We start from the raw sequence: 16,338 nt of genomic DNA on the forward strand, positions 1-16,338 counted from the left end.
GTGTCAGGATTCACGTCTGCTTATTGCACAAGTGACAGTTTCAGTTTTACATCTCTGCCCTGTCCAGGCTACGGCCGAAACCCTACTAATAAACACCCCCCTCGTCAGCTCTTGCCAGTGTGGCCTTTGGTTTCTCCATCGTGGAAGGCAAGAGGAGCTACAGAGGATGGATGCTTTGAACCATTTCCACAAGCCTAGAAATGACTGGAACCAAGTCAAGTGAAAATAATGGTACAATTTTATTAGCATAATCACAGGGATTGTAAACGGAAAAAGCAGAGTTAGACATTTACAAGGAAAACCAAATGAAGTAACTGTCGACGCAGAGGGAAATCCCCCCAAGCTATTCGGGGTGTGATTTGATTGAGACCCACCTTGTCTGATAGCTCTTTGATTGCACTGCCAGAGTTCATCAGATGAGGAGATCATTGTAAACAGAGCACTGAGGCCTTTCAAGACAACATTATAGTAACCCTAACACAAAACCTTTCAAAGAAACAGGGGTGTATCTAGAGCTTAACTTGCCTCTGAATGGGCAGCTGCCAGGCCTCTGCATGCAGTCTTGTAGCTCCTCAGCGGTTGTGTACTGTACACACCTGCCTCCTGTGTCCAGTTTAAGCCTGAATTACCCATCTCAGCCTTCCAAAAGCACATTCTCGCCTAACCCCTCTCCCCAACCACTCCTTGGGACACATCCCACTACCTGCAACAGTGCAGTAGTACAACTTGCTGGTCTGCACTTTAGCACCATCAGTATCTGTGAAGTATGCTTGCAAATCACCCAGGGCAATCTTAACACATCCCTTTCCCCAGTTTGCTCTGTACAGCATTTCAAATGTTCCAGTCTAAACTGTACTTGACCTTAGGAAATTTAAAATGGGTATTTCTGACCCTCCTACTGGCAGCAGCCATCTTGAGGGAAAGTAACATTTGGAGGCAGCAATGAGCATAGGACCCATCCCCAAACCAGTTTAAATCCCAATTGATCAGGAAAGCTCTCAACATTTTGCTAAGGCAGTACTGGTCATGGAGACTACTAAACCATTATTAAAAGGGGATGAAACGGTTTTGCTCTGACACTGGGATAGTGTAACAAGATTTTCCCCTTTTACAGCACCTTCCCTCCAAGGGTCTCAAAGCCCTTCAGAAATATCCGTGAATTAAGCCTCAACACCCCAGTGAGGTAGGTTAAGTATTATCCCCATTTTACAGATAAGGAAACTGAGGCACAGAAGGTTATAAACTCCCTCAGTATCACACAAAAATGCAGTGGCAGAGACACTCCCAGTTCTGTGCACTGGACACAGGACCGTTCTCCCAAGCAGCGGGGTCAGAACAAGTGTCAGTTTCAGCAGGAAGCTCAGAAATCTCAATTTTAAGTAAAACTAATTTCAACTCCAAAATGACCATTTAGACAGTTTCTTGCCTTGGGAACCTCCCAAAAGCTGTGCTCTGCCCAGTTGGAGTAGCTTTTTGTTTTACCACTTGTTCCACAAAACCCTGCTTTCACAACCACAGACTGAGGCTCATTTGTATGGGAAACCAGTGAAAAACAGTTCCACTTATTCAAGGGAGGTAGTGAAGCATCGAGCTAAGGTTATTTAAAATAGTAAGCTAGGATCCCTCTGTTAAAGTGAGGGTTTGTTTCTTACACTGTTAATCCCAGAACTCCCTATGCCTTTTCCATTTTGAGCATTTTGTAGCCACCCCAATGTGCCATGCCCTAATAACCAAAGATCTAGAATCTTCTAGAGTCATATTTTAAAACCCTCTTCTCACTGCACCACTTTCACCATTAGTGTAGAACACTGTAGGGTTGTTTCTAACACAATCCTTTGTCCTTCTACAGCACCCTCCTTCTGAAGATCTGAAAGTGCCTTTGAAAATACGAACTCAACCTCAAAATCCTACAAGGCGGGAATATTGCCCCATTTTGCAGATGAGGCACAGAGTGGCTAAGTGACTGGCCTAAGGTTACACAGCAAGTCTGTGGCAGAATCAAGCACAGATTCCAGATCTCCTGACTCCCAGCCCTTTTTTTCAGCCCCAGGACCATCCTTCCCACCTAAGGGGAGAACTCCCCTTCCCGAGTTAACCCTCTGCTCTCATTTCTGATGGTTGAAGAGGAATAAAACTATGAGGGTGGACTTTGGGTTCTCCATCTCTGCAGCATGTGGCACTGAATTAAGACTCACTTTGTTACCCTGGAAGTCGGGCTTTGGAGAAAGCAGGTAAGTCAAATACAGCAGTTTACAGGTTACAAAATAAACTTTCCAGGTGATCTGAGATCATTAAAAGAGCTATTCACAGCTCACCTGCTTGTGCTAGAAAACAATACCAGTCACATTCCCTTCCCCTGCAAAACACAGAGCCCTCCCAACCCCCAATAAAAAGAAAATACTTCATGTTAATAGTTTGTTAGACCCAAGCATTGAGGTTACAGATGCAGTAACCAGCACAACTGGTACACTGCCTAGAACAACACAGTGTGAGATATAAAAGTAGCTTTCTTAAAATCACTTCAAAACCAATTTCTGTAGAAGAGGATTAAAAGTAAATTAGTTCTGAACTCAAACCTCAGTGTAGAAATCTACAGTTTTTATCAAAGCATACAGTATTCAGTTCCATAGCAAAACTCCAAGGGTCAGATACACCAGACCTCGGGGACTTGTTAGACCAGTAACAGTCAATATCAAAGGTTATTGCTCTAGAGAGTCTCAGTAGAACGTGTTTCTCAAGAGCAAGGAACAGGACAGTATCAAAGAAGAGGGACTGCCGGCCTGATTAGCAAAGAGCAGAGAAGAAGACGAACAAGGAATACGAAGTCTATAGCTTTACTTTGTCCTTGCTTTTTAAAAAAACCTAGAGAGGCTTTTCAGGCCCTTCCCTTAGTAAAATGCAGGCCAGACACACAGCATAAGCCACATTCGCTCAGAGGGGAGGGCTGGGCCCTCAAATTTCTCTGCATTTTCTTTTAAAATTAATTGGTGCCAGTCTCCTCCTCCTCTCCGAGGAGCAGCAGAATTAGGAGCATTTGCCCTACCCACTCCTGGGGAGTTGGGGGAGTCCAGCACAAAATGGGACACTCCATTCAGGAGGGGGAGAGAATCACAAGCTAGAAAAACAGAGTAGCCCCCTACTTCCCCTTTCTAAAAAATAAGTGGCATCAATTCCCTGCAGTGTTACTGAACTGGAAAGACTCCACTGCAGGGTCTTTACAGCTTCTGGGGCTGCTGCTGTAATCGTAGTAAATCCCGTGTGCCCCAGGACTCGACCGTGCACAGCCCGGGCAATGCAGAGGTCAGAGCATGGCCCTTGCTGTGCAGCAGCAGAGCTACTGCTTGGGTCACACAGCACTTAACTGCCCCAGCGAGAGAGAAGTGTCACCAAAGCCAAGGACGTTTGGCTTGGAAGTGTCACATGTTGGCTCAGGGAGAGTTGACTCAAGGCTTTATCCAGCCCTCTCCTTGAGAAAGGCATCTCCTCGCTAGCGCTTCAGGCTCCTCTCGGCTGTCAACAATCATACAACGCTTTAATGATGGGGCTCAGCATCTCCCCACTGAAACACAGCATGGGCATTTCCAGTTTAATGGTCCATCTCGTCTTTCTGGAGCAGCACTTAGCACCCCCCTTCCCCGTCTCCCCCCTCCCCCGGCAAGGTTTCTAAATCACAGTAATGCTCAGAGAGACTCGGCTGCCTAGTGAGGTGGCAGAAAGATGCTCCGTTCCCAGCTAGGATGCGTCTAGCAGAAGAGTTTGAGGAAGCAGTTCTGACAGTAGGGCTTGTCATTCTGTTCCTTGAAGGTTCCTTTGTTGAGCTGCTTGAGGCAGAAGGCACAGACAAAGTGTTCTGGGTGAAATTTCTTGGCCATGGCGGTGATGCAGCGTCCCGTGATGGGCTTCTGGCAGCCGGAACACAGCGAGCCGCGGCGTTCGTGATAATGCACCTCACAGTAGGGCTGCCCATCGTGCTCAAAGAAGCTGCCGTTGATGAACGGCGTGAAACATTCCTGCAGGAGGTGGAAGCAAAAGGGAACAGATTGATATGGCAAGCTGGGGACACAGGCAACTCCACAATCCATGCCTTCGCCTGCCATGCCCCTAGCTGCCTCCTGCAGGAAGTGGGCAGGGTGAATCATCTTCATCCAGCAGAAAGGGGCTGCAGAAGTACTGCTGCAAAGATGATGGGTGCCCAGCAGACACAGGGTTACTGAGCATAAGCAGGCAGATGCAGCAACTGGGAGGGAAAATAAAGCCCTCAACTATACTTCATGTCCCTTTACTCCAGGCTGGCTTTATTAACACAAAGAAAATCCAAACCCAAGAGCAAAACTACTGAGAACACTTGATAAGCAACACCAGAGCCTCTCCTGCTTCCAATAAGCTGGGAGGGAAGAGAACACCCCCTTCCACAGAGACAGCTGCCACCATAACAGCTTTTATAGCCCATCCACCCCAGCTCACCCAGGTGATAGGCAGGGAAGAATTCCTTATGTTCCAGGGCATCACGAGCACCTTTTACCTTGTCACAATGGGCTGGTTTTCATTTCTTTAGCTGTATCTGTCCTGCTTACGCTCATATCAGTGAAAAAGAAGGTGATGGCCAGTAGGGGTTTTTTTAAATTACTCATTTAGAATGCCAGATATTATGCATATTCCCTGGGACAGCACCCTCCTCCTTGACTCATCCCAAACTATACACATACAAGAGTCACTTCACCACTGAAATACAGTGGCAGGCAGAAGGTGACAGCCACTGGAGAAACGTGGAGGGGGAGAAAGTTTGGGCAAGGACCCTGGGGGACAAGTCCATACCCTTACAAAAGCGATACTGGGTCTTTAATGTCTAGGAAGAGAAGCTGTTAGAGACCAATTTTTTAAGAGGCACCCATCTCTCTATAATGGTTATCACTGTCTAAGCCCCACGCAGGTATTAATGGCTGTACCTTCACTACAGTCATGGGAAGTTAGGAGGAATCCCCCCCATTTTACAGGTGGGGAAACTGAGGTATAGAGCCATTAAGGGACTTGCCCAGGGTCACATGGGTCAGCAGCAAAGTCAAGAACAGAAGCCAGATGTCCTGAGTCCTAGTTTTGTACTTGAACGTCCAGCCCATCCTTCCTCCCTAGGGACACACACACACACACTACCACAAGTGCACGCATGGTTGGACATCTACTTAGTCACAGGCAGATGCAAACTGAGCCCTGCGTGCAGGCATCCAGCAGGGTGCAGCCACAGTAAGTGCATATCCAGGCATGTTCTCACACAGTGAACTGCAAGGAACTCCAGTTGCCTGCAGCATTGAAAGGCAGCAGGCTCCTGGGAGCCTGACGCTGAGACTACTAAGCCATCCACCTCCATTCGAAAACAAACACTGGAAATTGGCCTGACTAACAACAGAAAGACAGAATCTGCCCGAAAGTTGCTGCCCCCACTAACAGGCAGCAGCGTGAAGGATGCCCAGCAACATCTCCTGAGCAGAAGAGCCTGAACCCAGGTCCAGGCAGGGACGGAGCTGGTCAGCTGCTCACAACAGACTGCAAGAATTTCTATTCACAGGGGCCTTCTGAGTGATGGAGAGTTTCAAACGGACAGCTTCAGCCAACTCCTTTCACGCGGGCTGCTGTGCAGCAGAGGAAAGCAGACTAGTGGTCTGAGCACAGGATTTGAAACAGGAACTTATGGGTTCTGACCCCCATTTTGAACTCCGCCTTCTGCCTGTGTCTCGGTAACACGTGGCTGATATTAATCTTTACACTGCTCCTGGGAGATGGGTAAATATTTGCAAGGCTCTTTGAAGAGGTGCTAAGTATTTATTCTGCAGCATTACAGTTCATTATGCAGCTGCATATTCAGTTTACAGCTATTTCATTAGTTTCCAAGTTGATCCAAATAGGTCAGTCTCGTTAAGTTGACATTTCCAGAGTGAGCACACGAGGAAGCTCTTCAAATCAGGGTGCTGAGGCGGAGTGCTTCGAAAGCTTAGCTCACTATTACTAAGAAACCACTGGAAAAATTCTGTGCTTATCAGTGAACTGCTGCAGAAGCCCATAACTGTGGCTATGGGGCAGGGGGAGGGAATTAAGCCCCTAGAGAACTGAATGGAAACAGGCAGAGAAGCAAGAGGGTGCGTGGTCACTATCACACTATGTATTTTGTGGGGCTGGCTGTCCTGTGCTGGCACAGACCCCTTGTTCTGATCGAGGGAACCACCTAGGGGACTTGGGAGAGGGGTCAGGTGACAGTGGGCAGCACAGGCTCTCTTACCCGACAGACAAAGCACTCAGGGTGCCACAGGGTATTCAAGGCAGAGATGTAATTTTCCAGGATGGCCCGGGCGCAGCCCCCACACTTCGGAGCGAACATGTCGAAGTAATCCTTGCGGCAATAGGCTTTGCCATCCTTCTCATGAAACCCTGCCAAGGACACAAGGGAAAAAACAGAGCCAGACAGCATCAGCTTGTGACCTTCCTTCATGGGAATACCCAGCCAGACTCCATGGGGCTAACAGGGTGGCTGGGATCCCCAGTCACAGACCAGAGGTATCCCTTATTCTGCTATAGGAGGAGCACATGCTACACCTCCTGTAGTCTCCATGTGGAAATAGGAATCACTGTTAGCTTCCCATCCACTAAGTAACACCACAGTCCCTCTCAACCGCACACCCCTCGTTTTCTACATCACTTGCTCTAGGACTGTAGTCCCCACACTTTTCATGTCGTGCCCCCCCTTAACCCTGTCCGCGCCCCACTCCCCGAAGCTGCGGTCGGGAGCGGGGCTGTGACTCCTGGAGGGAGGCGTGGACAGGCTAAGGGGGGGGCGAGGATGGGGCTGGAGCCCGGGTCGGGAATGGAGTTGCAGCCGGAGCTGCTGTCAGGTTCAGAGCCGCAGCCAGGCCAAGCGCCAGAGGACAGGGCCACAGCTGGGAGCAGAGCGGGGCTGAGTGGCACTTCCTCTCCACCCCCTACGGGAGCTAGACCGGGCCCTGCGCTCCCCCCAAACGTGCCCCACAGTTTGGGGACCACTGCTCTATGGAAAGGACCCATCACAGCCCTTTATGTTGCCTCCACCCCCACCCCTTACTTGCTTCACCAGAGTGGCTTCTCTCTGCAAAAACCAATAGTACCTTCAGGTCCAAAGAAAGCGCCACACTGCACACAAAAGAAGTGTTCTGGGTGCCATGTCCTGTCCAGGGCTGTCACCACTTTCTGTTTGGGAGAAACCACAAACAGTGAGCGCAGCAAACATCAACTGTGCTTAAAGAGCTGAGCCAAACCCCCTCCTTGGGGATTCAATCCCCCCCACTTCCCTTTACCCTAACAAGGTCAGACACACCACTCCCTTCCTCTAGACCCGGGGGAGAAGGGGACACAGTCCCATGCAGTACTCTGAAACTCAGCAGGAATGCCTCCTATGTAGATAAATCTCTGATGATTTTCATGTGACTTTGCGTTGTGCCTCTTCATGTGGCCTTGTGGTGGGTCTACCCACGTGTGACCTGTGTTTTCATGGGACTTTGTGTCAAGGCCTCGTTTAGAAACTTTGCATTGCCCTTGTATAATGTTATAGCCCCTAAGGATAGAATAAGATAGAAGAAAAATTTCTTTTTGCTAGCAGTAGAACAAGAGCTGCCCCCACCCCCCCGCACTCTTAATCAATTGCCCTGTTGAATGAATGAGGTGTGGATGAGCCAGGCATGGAAGGCAGCACCTCCAGACAGCCTCAACTGTTGGAGAGGGGTTGGGAGCCAGACCCAGGAACAATAAAACGTGTCAAGTGGGCTCATTAAAGACAAGCAGACATACCAAGGGCCTCGGGGGTTAGAAGCAAGCATCTTCTTTTGGAAACACCCTCTTTGCAGCATTGGGACAACACTCAAAAGAAAGCAGCACAAAGGACCAATGGACACAGACACAGAGTTTGAATCTGGTATAGATTTGCGTAAGAGGAAAGCTGCTATAAAAGTGAGGTGTCTTGCAAAGGACCCCGGGTCTCGTCTTGTCAACATGGGAGCATCGATCTGGATCGGCAGAAGCCCAGCTCCACCCCCTCCCCCATCTAACTCACCTGGCCAGTGAACTTAAGGGGAGCAACTAATTGGTAACAACAAGACGGAGTGTGAGTGTAAGTGTAATATATTATATGCATATGATACAGTGTTAATAAATACATGTATTACTAATAAATATGGCGTTTTGTCTTATTCCCCCTGAAAAGATCCTGTGCAGTACTTTAAGTACAACACCTACCATGGTATCCCACTGGGGAAAATCAGGAGATCCTTACTGCAGTGAAGATAGCTAGATCCTAATACTGAGTTCAGTAGAGTTGCAATGGGGCAAATTTAGTTCAGTAGAACCTGCCCTCTCATTGCAGGACCCTACAGCAGATGGAGGGAGATCGCTGCACTGGGTCCAATTATTTCCCCTACAGCACTAGGGTGAAGGACGAATAGGGATCCCAAAACTACAAGAGAAGAGTTATTGGGGTAGATGGATGTGCGCTTTTCTACTCGACAGTACGGCACCAGACTCCCCCGTGCATGGCCAAGGGAGACTCCTACTGACACGCGCTGGCTCAGGGACTCACGTCGAGGATGGGCCCGTTGCAGTAGTAGCAGCGAGGGGAGAAGAGATTATGATAGTCCTTCTCACAGTAGGGCTGACCATCACGTTCAAAAAAGTTGTGTGACCCGATTTCTTCCTGGCAGTGGGTGCAAACGAAGTGCTCTGGGTGCCAGGTTTTTCCCATGGCTGTGACGACCTATAGGGAAGATGGAGCAGTTATGGGGGACGACTCTACTTCTTTGTTGTGGCAACTCACGTGACAACACACCAGGTAGAGTTTGGCACTAACTACACGTTCTACTACTCAAGGGAGCCCTGGACTGGGGTAGCATGAAAACTGAATTACCTATCATCTCAGGAGAGGGCAGTCCCTCAAGAGCAGGGTAGAGGTCACTGGAGGAGCTTACAGCGTACCTGGCCAGTGGATAAATAGAGTACTTCAGTTTTTTCAGCATCGCCAGTCCCTTCAGCCTCATGATACAGCCCTCCCAGTTACTCCTTGCTGTAGCCAAGGCTTAGCAACAAGATGCTGCCTTAGACTCATCTGTCCAGCAATTGGTTTCTTGCAGGCTCCACAAACACCTTTGGCAACGGTAGCTACTCCCAGTTTGTTCAGGTCAGACTGGAGGCTTCCCAACATACTGTCCAACTGGCTGACAGGTTTTGGGGGTGCAGACGGAGGGGAGCTGCCCCCAGCTTTCCCCTGGGCCATGAACTGCAAAGAAAAAACCCAGAGACTGTAAGGCAAGCACTGTTCAGCTCCTCAGGGATTTCTGCAGTCTCTGAACGTAAGAACAGCCATACTGGGTCAGACCAAAGGTCCATCTAGTCCAGAATCCTGTCTTTCGACTCAGTTTGGAAAAGAAAACTATCAGATATGATAGAGGTCTATAAAACCACAAATGGTGTGGAAAAAGCGAATAAAGCTGTGTTTTTACCCTTTTACATAGCACATGAACCAGGTACCCCTTAATGAAATTAAGTCAGCAGGTTTAACACACACATAAGGAAATACTTCTTCACACAACACACAGTCAACCTGTGGAACTTGTTGCCAGGGAATGTTGTGAGGGCCGAAAGCATAACTGGGTTCAAAACAGAGTTAGGTAACTTCATGGAGGATAGGTCCATCAATGGCTATTAGCCAAAATGGTCAGGGATGCAACCCCATGCTCTGGATGTCTCTAAACTTCTGACTGCTAGGAGTTGGGACTGGATGACAGTGGATGGATCACTCAATAAATTGCCATGTTCTGTTCACTCCCTCTGAAGCATTTGGCACCAGCCACTGTAGGAAGACAGGATACCAGACTAGACGAGCCATTGATCTAACCCAGTATGGCCATTCTCATAATGGAAATAAAGAGAAATAGATATGGAGATGTTTATGGAGTCTCGACACCACTGGAGTAGCTGTAAGTTTCAGATACGCAGCCCCCCCATCAGCTTCCCATTCCCCTAAGTTCCCTGTGCAGCAGCAGACGAGCAGGTTATCAATTGCCAGCAGTTCAGCTGTCCCTCCCCCCACTGCCGTGTGCTGCTCCTGCCCTCTGCCTTGGAGCTGCTCCTTGGAGCCTCCTGCTTCCTGTGTGCAGGGGGGTGGGAGCGGATGTCAGGGTGTCCCCCTCCCCCGGCTCCTGTACCCCACCACCACAGAGCGGGCGGGGGGGAGGGAGAGGACCTAGGGAGCTTGCTGGCAGCAGCTGCTGTCTCAACTTGCTGATCTGCTTAAAAAGGCAGAATACTTAGAATGGGGTCAGCGTACTTAAAAGGGCAATGTGCGTCTCTCTCACACACATGGTGTTTGTGTGTCTGTCTCTCTCACACACACACACTCCCCCCCCCCCCACCCTTTGGAAAGTGGAGAGTGCGCTGTGGTCCAGCGGGATAGCGTGGGTTCATCATCACGTTCAGTTTCCGCAGGGAATGTTTGCGGCCACTGCCATGCCTCTATTGTGTCTCCTCCTTCCATTTGTGCTGCCTTGAAAAGTGTGAGGCTACATTACCAACAATGTGTTAACCCTTGTTGGCTTAGCCGAGTGCTAGTTCATCATTTAGCAGCAAGGCATTCCCTGGGAAATATCCCACCCTCTTACTCCACCACCTCAACCAAGCTTCACCATCATCATTGCTGTGTACAGTATTAAATTGTTTGTTTAAAACTTATATTGTGTGTGTACAGGGCCGGCTTTAGCAAGAGCGGGGCCCGATTCCTGGGGGCGGGGCTTGCTGCAGGAATCGAGCCGCGCCGCGGGGGGGACGGGGAGAGACCCGAGCCACGCCGCGGAGGGGGGGGGGGGGGGGAAGAGAACCCGAGCCGTGGGGACCGGGCCGGGCCAGAGCCACTGGGGCCTGCGGGAACGGGCTGTGCCTCCCCGGAGCCCTTCTCGCACCCCCACCCCAGCTTACCTTGTGCTGCTGGCCCGCCCCTGCTTCTTTTCAGACTTCCCGCGAATCAGGGGAGGGGGCGGGGTGTTCAGGGGAGGGGAGGAGGGGCCGGGGAAGTGAGCTGGGGGCGGGGTGGAGATCTGCAGCGCGGGGCCAAATTCAGCCGAATCGGCCTAAAGCCGTGTGTGTGTGTGTGTGTGTGTGTGTGTGTGTGTGTGTGTGTGTGTGTGTGTGTGTGTGTGTGTGTGTGTGTGTGTACACACACAGTCTTTTGTCTGGCGAAAAAAATTCCCTAGAACCTAACCCCTCCCCATTTACATTAATTCTTATGGGGAAATTGGATTCGTTTAACATCATTTCGCTTAAAGTAACATTTTTCAGGAACACAACTGCAACTTTAAGCAAGGAGTTACTGTATTTATGAAACCAAAATTATTTAAAAAACAAAACCAAACAGTCCCTAACCCTTGCTGTCGAGGGTAACTTCGGAAACCCAAATGCACGGTCCAAATTTTCTGGTTTGCTCCCTGGGCTCAGCCACCAACACAGCTAGGAAACAAGCAAGGGGGACAAGAGTATTCGGAGACTAACGGCCCAGCCAAACACCACCCATCCTGCCAGGCAGCTTTTACTAGTGCTCTGATCTTTAGTCTCCCAGCCTTTCCAATGACTGTAAGACAGTCGAGCCCCCAGGCTTACAGACTCCCGACCCCAAGTGCCTCTTCTGGAGAAGAGACACAAAAGGCTGGAAAGCTGAAGTCCTTAGGCTGCAGGAGGACGTTTCTCAGCCATCAAGAGTCCGCTTGTGTATACCTGTGCTTAGTGCCAGTAGCCACAATGAGATTTTATTTGCTAAACATTGACAATGTCATGAACATATGGCTGCTGAACAGGTTATCCTGCAGCTTCTAAGTCACCTGTCTCTGGCTTGAATAATAGACTTGGGGCTATCAAAGAGGGAATTCTTTTCTACCCTAACTGCACAGTTGAATAAACTGTCAATTTTCAACATACAGAAGGTTAATATGCTCTGGACTAGAGATGTTATCGTTTAATATATTATTGATGTGAGAACAAAAGGTGAACAGCCAAGTGACAAAATCTGCAGGTGATGCAAGATTAAGTTAGTCAAGACTAGAGAAGACTCTGAGGAACTTCATAAGATCCTAACAAAACTAGGTGATTGGGCCACATGATAGCCGATTAAATTCATTGCAACAAATGCAAAATAATGTAAATTATTCCTTCCAAATTTAAAGTCCTTACACCCATTTCTGGTTTCTAAATTAACTGTAAACACTTAAGAGAAACAGGCAGCTCAATGAAAGCCTTTGCTCCATACATAGAATCACAGAATATCAGGGTTGGAAGGGACCTCAAGAGGTCATTTAGTCCAACCCCCTGCTCAAAGCAGGACCAATCCCCAGACAGATTTTTACCCCAGTTCCCTAAATGGCCCCCTCAAGGATTGAACTCACAACCCTGGATTTAGCAGGCTAGTGCTCAAACCACTAAGCTATCCGTCCCCCCCATAGCAGCAGTCAAAAAAGCAAATTATGTTAGGGTGCACAAGGAATGAAAACACTGAAAATCTAATGTCATAAATCCATGGTACCCTCTCCCCCATTCTGGAATATTTTCTTGAGCTCTGGTTGCCCATCTAAAAACAAATACAGTGGGAACAGAGGGCATTCAGGTGACAAAAATGGTCAGAGGCCTGGAGAAGCTTTCATATGAAAACAGATTGAAAAGATTGGGACTTTACTGGATTAGGGGGGGGAAAAAAAAAAAAAAAAAAGACTTAAGGGGGGATATGGTAGAAATACACAAAATAATGAGTGTTATAAAGAGGGTAAGTCAGGCACTCCTACTTTACCCTCACTCATAATAGAAGAGAGATTCAATTCAAGTAAAATCCAAAATATTAAAAATCATAAAATGGAATATTTTAGTAATCTTGCTAAGATTGTGGCATAAATGATATCATGTGGCAATGAGTTCCACAGGTTAGCTATGCATGGTAAGAAAAAGTATTATATATCTGAAAGGATGAGACCATCCAATGTTTGTGTGAGCATGTGTGATATCTATATTTATCTATATACAAATCTTATGTAAGGGATACAAACCCTCTCACTCCAGGTCATAAGGTAACCACTAACTGAGGAAGCAACTTCCCTCATGGGCAGGTTATTCTTTCCCCCCCTTCAACCTTCCTCTCAACCAGCTGGTACTAGCCAGTGAAATAGCTGAATCATTGGTCTGATCCAATATGAAAATTCAGATGTTCCAGCAGATGTGTTGATGCAGCACTTCCCATCCTCCTGCCCCAAAAGGCTTAGACGTCATTTTTACCTGAACCCAACTCTGGAAATTTCTTGCCCTTTGAGATGAAATCTTTACTGCCCAAATCATCTGCCTGGAAGTCTCAAAAATCATCTCCCATCTTCCTGATTGGGAAAAATCAAGGGCAACAAAGGAGATATCCTCCAGAGCAGCAGAGGCTGGTCTTTGCCAGTAAATAGATGGGTTCCTCTTATTAAATTACAACCTACCAAAACAATGGACTCTACACTTAGAAGAACTCAGCTCTTATCTGTTGCCAACAAAGCATTTCACTTCACCGTGAATCACACACAGTCACACTCATCCCTATCCCCCACAAAAGATATCCCCACCGTACAAATTGGTGTTGCTGGGCAACATAGGTGCAGTTAATCATCATTTCAATGAAGTGTTTTTCCTGTATCAGAACAAAAAAGTGGGCACTACACCAGCTGGGATTTCCCCTCATGATATTGACAGAGATAGGTATTGCCTTGATCCAGTGCTTGGCATGGGGAGAAACACCCCTGAATGCTAGCTAAGCACTTGGGACGACACAGCAGCAGTTACATCAGAAAATCCTCCCTGCTTCTAAGAGACTTCTGGACATTATGAGATCTGCACTTGGCATCAGCATATCTTATCTATTGCTCACCACTTCAGAAGATTAGCCTAGTCCCTTTGAATGCTACACTAGGGCAAACCCTGACAGATCTTAATTTACAAGTCTCTGCATTATCCACACCAGATATAAGACTTCATCACACCAATCACACCTGCAGCAGCACTTTGACAGCACTAATACGCCACCGAGAATGGACGGGTACAAGGAGTAACGGTTGCAGTGGGTGATCTGAGGAGAGGAGGCGGTCAGTAGAAATGGACGACAGACAAGTGAGTGGAGAACACAAGATCAGAAGTTATTACGGTTGGGCACCTTGAAGTCCGAGAGAGATGCCATCAGCTCATCCAGTTCTCTTGTGGCTGAAGAAGCAGATATGCGAGTCTGCTGCTGGCTGGAGGTGACCCGCTGTGGGCTGCTCACCTCACTCTGGTTCACAGTGATGGCAGGGCTGATAAAAAACAAAACAAAACCACACACATTACATTACATTTGAACACGGTGGTGGTGAAAAATCCCAGGCGGACAGCCTCAGCTCTTGGGATTCTGTTTATTCCCAGGACAGGTACAGCAAGGAAAACAGCACAGCCAGATTCCCCACACTTGGACCCCAAATACGCCTCAACAGGCCTTCCAGGAAATCCGCTTTTGTGGCACTTCCAACCCTTTGCTCTCGCTAGGAGACTGCCAAAGATGCCAATTAGTGCAGTTGTGGTAGTTTGTGATACGAGCAACCATCCATTAGGCACTAGACTGAGACCCACCCAGTTTATTTGGTCATATGGTGACAATTTTCAGTCAGGATAACTGGGTTCAAAACAGAATGAGATAAGTTCATGGAGGACAGGTCCATCTGGATTTGAACATGTATCCGCAAATGGTAAAGTGACCCATTATACGCTTCTCTGTTTTTCCAACGTTAGTAGCTTCTGATTCAATGGCAGTTGCAGTAAATCTGAGCCCAAAAAAGAAGCAGACATGGCCACAATCTTCAACTTCCTCCTTGACCTTCCCCAGTTTGGAGAGAGCAAATCCCCTCATTACCAAGGAAACAGGAGGCCATCTGCCCAGCCAGTACTGCACTCTCCTAACTGCTGTCATTAAACTGTGTGGAGTCACTAACCCCTCTCTGCCCCAACGCCCCCGGCACCCAAGGGAACAGTAGCTGGGTCAATACTCACACTGGACTTGGCACAGAGCTCTCCAGTTCATCCAAAAGGCTCTCCACACTGGGACGCACATCCTCAATCCCACGCCCTCCGTTCCACTTTGGCTTCTCTTTTGTAGGGGGTGCTGCCTTCACCCCCAAAGAGCTAGTGCTCTCTGGGACAACAGTGAGGTCCAGTCCCACTGGGCAGGGAGGGGCTCCTGCTGGCTTCATCTTACAGGAAAAGAAACAGAGTCAATAGACCCTCACTTACAGTGGAAAGAGAGGCAGGTACAATATGGGGAGGGCAAAAAGGAGGATGAACTGGGCAGGGGAGAAAGTTACAGGGAGATTTATACATGGAGGGAGGTGTGAGATCCAGGCATCAACATACCTAGCACTGACACATGGGTCATCACTTCCTACCTGTTGGGAAGCCACTAGGGGGATTGTGCTGAACAGCGTTCAGTTCTAGGAGCAGTCGGTCCAGTTCTGACAGGTTGCTGCCCAATGAAGAGCTCATCATGGTGGGAGATGGTTCTGCAGACTTCTGCTTGTTGGGAAAACTGGGTTGAGAGGGAAAAGAGGAGTGTAAAACTGGAGTCACCCCCCTTTGGGGTGACAGATAAAGCATGGTGGGGTCTGGGGAAAGCTTTGTAACAAGAGCCCCACAGGCACCTTGTCAGGAACCCAAGACATTTAACGTACACACTAAAAATACAATCAATAAATGCACTCAGCACAGTATCAGCTGGTGCTCATTGTTGGCGCACATTAGCAACAAAGCAACTGATCAGCTGTGTCCTCACTCCGCAATAGCAGCAATGAACAAAAATTTCTATGGCTGCACGTAGCACAGGGTTAAACTGCAGATCAGGGATATGCAGAAGAGAAGCAGAACCATTAGCCAGCATAGAAGAAAGTCATTTGTTTCCACTGACATCACAAAAGCAAGAAAGAAATTCCCTCCTTGAGGAAGGGAAGGCAACTGAAGTACATTCCCCACCCAGCATTCTGCTGTCTAGCCCAGGGATGGGCAAACTTTTTGGGCCGAGGGCCACATCTGGGTGGGGAAATTGTATGCAGGGCTGGGGCAGAGGGTCAGGGTGCAGGAGGGAGTGCCGTGTGTGGGAGGGGGTGTGGTGTGCAGGAAGCGGCTCAGGGCAAGATATTGGGGCAGAGGAAGGGTGCAGGGTGTATGAGGGGGCTCTGGGAAGGGGGTTGGGATGCCGGAGGGGTGCGGAGTGCAAAGGGGGCTCAGGGCAGAGGTGCAGGAGAGATGTGG

General features: G+C 48.6%; 1 pseudogene; it reads right to left on the minus strand.

The window, feature by feature from the left end:
* Positions 1–322: 322 nt before the first annotated feature.
* LOC135975735 (paxillin-like) lies at positions 323–15,618 on the minus strand (annotated as a pseudogene).
* Positions 15,619–16,338: the final 720 nt, after the last annotated feature.

This window comes from Chrysemys picta, chromosome 15, assembly GCF_011386835.1.
Source record: "Chrysemys picta bellii isolate R12L10 chromosome 15, ASM1138683v2, whole genome shotgun sequence".
In the NCBI taxonomy this organism is placed as follows: domain Eukaryota; kingdom Metazoa; phylum Chordata; order Testudines; family Emydidae; genus Chrysemys; species Chrysemys picta.